The 6486-nt window shown below is 44.2% G+C and overlaps 1 long non-coding RNA gene across 1 annotated transcript; it reads left to right on the forward strand.

The window, feature by feature from the left end:
* The first annotated feature begins 643 nt into the window (after nucleotides 1–643).
* On the forward strand, nucleotides 644–6200 carry LOC142007475 (uncharacterized). Its single transcript, XR_012643945.1, has 3 exons — nucleotides 644–760; nucleotides 5353–5477; nucleotides 6190–6200. It is a non-coding gene; the product is annotated as an uncharacterized LOC142007475 (long non-coding RNA).
* Nucleotides 6201–6486: the final 286 nt, after the last annotated feature.

Raw genomic sequence — 6486 nt, forward strand, 5'->3', positions numbered from 1 at the left:
TCATTTGGCAATGGTCAGGTCCTACTGGTACCGAATTAGAGACGTTCACTTATGGGGTGGTTTTACTTGACTAATACAAAGTGCATCTTTATTGCCATAGCTCCATTCACAGAAGGGAATATTCCAACACATTGAACCAGCAAGTCTATACCAAGAAGGTGCTCCTAATGCAGACATGGCCTAAGTTCGAGGTGCAGCTTTGCCATTTTAGTTATGTCTTCTTGAATAATTTAATCTCTTGGGTCTCTTTTTATCCATTTTCAAAAAGGAATTATTGCACCACAACATCATGGGGCATAAATAAAATGCTTTGAATTGTAAAATTCATATACATTTCCTCTAATTGCATCAACAATGCCAGCTTTAGTGATCAGCATTTTTTGTTGCATGTGATGCCAAACACATTATCAGTGATAAACAAATAAATGATATTGGTAGAGCACTAGTAACAGGACTAGCAAACATACAAGCAAATTAGAGGGATTCTGATGAAAACTATGACTATGTATTTTGGCATCTCAGAGTCTTACTGGGAACTCATTTTGCAATGCAAATTATCTAGTCTCAGTTTTCAGAAGAGTTAATAATCAGCTAACAGAGTTGAGAAGCAGTACCAATGTTCCACCACATACAAACTACCAAGAGGCTTGCCAAACAATATTTATGATTTAGATTATTATGTGCCATGGCAATGTAGTTTGAAAGTAAAAGGGGATCCAAAAATCATGATGGATGCCACTCTTTGGCCTTTCTACAATATGTAAGTACTGACCAATTTGCCTTTTTGTTTTTTTCTTTTAAGAAATAACATTAACAATTACAGCCTCGGTGTATTTCTCCTCTTAACCCATACTAATGTATAGATATTGTTTATCCTCTGAAGCCATATTAGACAGATGTGGTTTTGGACAAGATCTGGACCAAACTATAGCTACTGTACATTACCAGAGCAATCCAAAGTTACTTTCCAACTGACATAAATGACAGCTAGGATTTCCCCTTCTGTAGCGGAAGTTGCATAGCTACCTCTACGTTCTACTTTCAATGCCTCCCCAGCATGGAACATCTTCCAGAGGTGTGCAGGAGCGTAATGGAGAGTGCTTCATCCCATGAACCCTGCCAGACCAATGCCCCATAGGAAGTTATTGAAACCTAGCATGAGTTAAAAAAAGCATGAAAGTTGCCTTCATTTCTGCCAGAGAACAGAGATATCCCACAGGAGTCCCACACCTGGGAGCAGCATATGGATGTCTTTAAGGATTCATATGTTCTGCAAATGAAGCTCTGATTGCAGTACAGGGAAGCATATCCACACACGGAACGGAAGTGGTGAGGACATGGTGGTGCATGGTTCAGTGCAGGCTAACTGCCTGACTACAAGTCTGCTGCAGACTAGCTGGCTCACCCTAGTGTCCATGTTCCTGTGGCTTCGCTGTATTTACTACCCAGGCCTGATAGATGAAAGCTAGCCCAGTTACACCTACCCATACTACAATCTGCAGCGTAGATGTATTGTGGCTTAAGCCACCTTTGAGGCCCAATACACTGCGTAGAGCTTTGATGCATTGGAGGACATGAGTCTTTATCTCTCTATTTAATACATCAGAAAGCAAATTACAAGATAATACCTTTAAATCACAAGGAGATACTTGAGTCAAACATGCATGCTTGACTACCCACAGCATTATTTGGAAAATGTTTATAAACAGCATCACTGCTCTTTCCTTCCCTTTAGATGTAAATGAAACTGCATGCCACCCTTCCTATACAGACCACACAAACCTCCTCTCTTCTTAGTCTGGAGTTCACGAATCGAAAAGGGCATTGCTTGGGCAGGATGAAGAGAAGCTGGGAATAGCTATTCTCCGTAGCATGGTCTATTCCTTGCTCTGAGAAATTTTGCCACACAATGGAGCTTCTAGAATCAGTTACTTCTAACACCCCTCTCTTGTAAGGGTTCAATGCAAAATGTAGGGAAGGAGGGCAGAGTGCCACCAAGGACAGCAAGAACATATGAATGGCCATATTGAGTTAGACCAAAGGTCCATGTAGCCCAGTATTCTGCCCTCTGACAGGGGCCAACACCAGGTGCACCAGAGGGAATTAACATAAGAGGTTAATCAGCTGATCCATCTCCAGTCCCCCATTGACAGCTTCTGACAATCAGAGACTAAAAATATCATCCCTGCCATTCCTGGCTAATAGCCATTGGTGGAGCTATCTCCAATGAACGTATCTGCTTCTTTTCTGAACCCTGTTATAGTCCTGTCCTTCACAACATCCTGTGGGAAAGAGTTCCACAGACTGATTCTTTGTTGTGTGAAAAAATACTCCCTTTTGTTTGCTTTAAAGCTGCTGCCCATGAATTCCATTTAGCGGCTCCTAGTTCTTGAGTTCTGGGGAGAATTAAATAACACTTCCTTGTTTACTTTCATCACACCAGTCATGATTTTATAGCCCTTTAACATATTCCCTATTAGTTGTGGATTTTCCAAGCTAAAAAGTCCCAGTCTTATTAACCTCTCCTCATATGGCAACCATTCTTACCTCACGTGGCAGTAACCCTTCCCCAGACCATAGCTAGAAATATTGTGAAATAGTGCTAGAGCCTGCTCACAGATAGCAGAAATACCTCAAAGTTAAATCTTCGAGCATCACATGGAGACTCCTTTGAAGAAGGGCACCAAGTTGGTCTTTCACCTCCAGATGTACTATTAAAAGATGGTAAAAATAATAAACTAATCAAATCATTGATTATAGTTCATCTCTTTTCCATTGCAAAACAATGCTCTTTGCGAAAACAAAATGATTTAACTTTGGGATGTTCATTTCCCCAGTCGGCAGATTCTGGCACTATTTTATAACCCTTCCCCTGCAGCCTGGTGAACACTTGGCTCCATTAACGTCAATGGCAAAATTCTAATTGACTTCAGTGGGGCCTGGATTTCATCCAAAATGAATCCATATACAGTGTGTATAATATTAAACTTTGAGAAAGGTTGAGTGTTTCTTTTACTGTTTCCATCTTGGTTTGAAAGTGCATACAAATAGCTGCAGAAATAGTGAAAGCACTACATGTAATACGTTAAAGTGTACATTAACTTTCCAGCAGGGTCCGTATATATTTCATCAGGATATTTTTCATTATTTGGTTTATGCAAGTCTTTTTATTGCCTGTTTTGGATTGTTTCCGTGTGGAAGCATTTGAGTCTTATTGCGTGTTTTGGTTTCCAGTCCAATTTCTTGAATTGTTTGCATAGTTTCAGTTTCTTGTTGAATGAGTTTTCTCCATATTTTTGAGCAGCAGCTGCTGCCTAATATTTAGAATGCCTAATTTAGAAATTGAAAAATAGAGAGAGAGTGCTCACATACGTATGGAATGCTGGCGTGGCAGGTTAATGCTCCTGTGGAATTCTAGCTATTTACTGACAGCTGAGGTGACTACAAATCTATCCAACTTGAAAGGGATCTCATCATGTGTCACAGATAGGAAAGAATGGGATGCACACTCGGTAATTGTGTTCTGAAGAGAGAGGCTATATATGCTGGGTCAGACGTGTTGTGTGTAAAAAGCATGAATTTATATTTGATCACAAGTATCAGAGAGGTAGCTGTGTTAGGCTGTATCTTCAAAAACAACAAGAAGTCCTGTGGCACCTTATAGACTAACAGATATTTTGGAGCATAAGCTTTTGTGGGCAAAGACCCACTTCATCAGGTGCATCCCACTCATGTATCTGATGAAGTGGGTCTTTGCCCACGAAAGCTTATGCTCCAAAATATCTGTTAGTCTATAAGGTGCCACAGGGCTTCTTGTTTTATTTGATCACAGTGCTCCTAACGTGCTCAGGGCCCCATGAGATAGAAAGACAGGCGTATTCCAAGTCATGAAGTGTTTCCAACTAATGGGAGACATGACACAATAAATCAGAGTTACCAACAATACGTGTGGTAACAATAAAATGGAGAGATGACTGCAAAATTCAGGGTCACACGGTCCTTAGTTATCTTGCACACCTCTCTTTCCAAAAGGTGTACTTCCTCTGGCCAGAATATTCTACCCTCAAATGGAATAACAAAATTCCTCCTTAATGAAATCTCTCCCATCTGTCCTCAGTCTCTGGACTCCAACACGATCCAAACCCTCCCACCCACCTGTCTTCCACCATCAAACTACCTTCTGGCCTCACACCAGATGGTGACTCTAGGCATGTCATTCTGTGCACCGCCCCAGACAGTCTGCACCTCCCTGATGATTATACACTTGAATTACAGGAGTAGAAAGATCACTTTGGAGAGTACTAGTATTTGCTTTTTAGTACAATTATGAGTCTGACCTTGCTCCTATTGAAGTCAGTAGCAAAACTCCCATTGATTTTGATGGGATTCCAGTTGTAGCTGGAAATATTTGTTCCCATGTTAAAGGTTCTGGGGAATGACTGTCAGCAACTTTCCTTTCTATTGGAATAAATAATGTAAATATTGGCTAATAGTTTCACTGAAAATGGTTACACATATATCTGGTCTATAAAGGATGTTATCTTTAATTCTACATACAGTAGGTACTGGATCACATAAAACTGTTCATGTGACCTTTGGACACCAGATGAATAAAATAATTTAAAAAAAAAGTATCAGCCTGTCTTATTTCCCGTTATTGTACACAATGTTTCTGCAGTCATGTCAGTTCCAGAATATTAGACACACAAGGTATTACTTCACTCACCCACCTTGTCTCTCTCATTCTCCACTAACCAGCCTGTGAATGAAAAGATCATTCACGTTTACCTGCAGCTAAGCTGAACATGGGAAGTGTTTAGACATGGGGACTAGTGACAGAAATGGAGGGACATATTTCCTTAAGGACTAAAAAAGTGACCTCCAGTGATCTCTTGAGAGGGGCCTGAATATTAAACTTCTAGTGCTTGATAGAAAAGGGTTTGAATTTGGGGCTTTTGTTTGACTCATCTGAGATATACCTGTGAAATTTATATCTAGTGCAGATCCTCAGCACCTCTTCCCCTCAAGCCCAGACATTTGGAGATATTTCAAATCACTGTTTTGCCTCAGACTCATTTCTAATAATATTGTAATCTAGCTACTCCAGAGCACTAAATAAAATGTAAAATAAGTATTTTCTCTGTCAATAAATAGCTAAGTGAGCACCATGCTCTTGTCATGTGGTTAAAGAAAATACAGCATTTGTCACTTTTCCATGACTTTTAAATAATGAGTATCCAGTTTAAATGTTTGTGTCAGTTCTATAACTATTCCTGAATGTAGTAAAATGGAAGCAACTGCTTGCTACTGGAGAAACTATACATGAAAGCAATCTGTATTGAAAAATTACAGATATGACCTGGGCAGATGAGGAGGTCTTGCAGCAGACGGGGGTCTGGTGCCAAAACACGCCCACCTTCGAGCACCTCGCCAAGGGCCTCACTGGCTGGGGTCACCCCACCCGGACCCCGGACCAGGTGAGGTTGACAGTGAAGGAGCCCTGGCAGGCGTACTGTTGGGCTCAGGACACGCCTGGGTGGTCAGGGGCAGCACCACCAGCTGCCCCTACTAACAAGAACTCAACCACCACCTTGGGCCCAAGGAGGCGGGACACCCGGCTGTGTACCTGGACATTGCCAAACCCCCAACCGAGCTGGAGGAGACAGGGATGGGGACCAAGGGGGAGGACTGGCCCAGACTATTGGCTACCCGCAGGCACCCCCGACGGATTCAGGACACCAGCAATGATGAGGGCTCGAGCAAGGAGGCCCTAGTCATTAACGTTCCCTAGGGCCCATCCAACCTGGCCCCCTCCAGCCACGCCTCACCCAAGTTCCTGGAGGGACCCACAGGTATGCACTATGCGTGCTGGTGGCTGTGGGGCCAGGGAAGGGGGCGCGCAGGTATATCAGCCTCAGGGCATGGGCGGGCCAGATGTCCCCACTGCCCTGGCTTCACAGAACTGACGTGTGGCACCCAGCACCATGCAGGCAAGACAGTACCATGGGCCATCAGGCCACAGAAGGACCAAAGGAGGCAGGGGAGAGCCAGCGCTCCCACAGCCCAGATGGGAAACCCTGGGTGCGGTCTCTGCAGGACCGCCGAGATGAGGTGGGAGGGACGGGAAAGGGTTCAGGGGGTCCCTCACTGGGACTTATGTCCTGTTCCTCTCCCCTTTTGTCTCCACAGCTCCAGCAGCCAGCAGCTGGACCAGCCCTGCGATGGGCCCCCGGGACCCCCACCACAGAGGGTGAGGGGGATCAGCCCAGGCCTTGGACAGGGACAGTGTGGGGCCGCCGCCAGTCCCTCCACTGGTGACACCAGGCCAGGGAGGAGGAGGCAGGGGAAACAGCCCACACAGCCACCCTGAGGGAGCTGACAGGCGTCGTGTGGGAGTGGCTTGCCATGAAGCAGCAGGCATGGGACCAGGTAGGGTGCAACTTGGACACCCTCACCCAGGCCACGGTCAGCCACTTGGCCTCTGCC

The sequence above is a fragment of the Carettochelys insculpta genome, chromosome 1 (genome assembly GCF_033958435.1).
Source record: "Carettochelys insculpta isolate YL-2023 chromosome 1, ASM3395843v1, whole genome shotgun sequence".
NCBI lineage: Eukaryota > Metazoa > Chordata > Testudines > Carettochelyidae > Carettochelys > Carettochelys insculpta.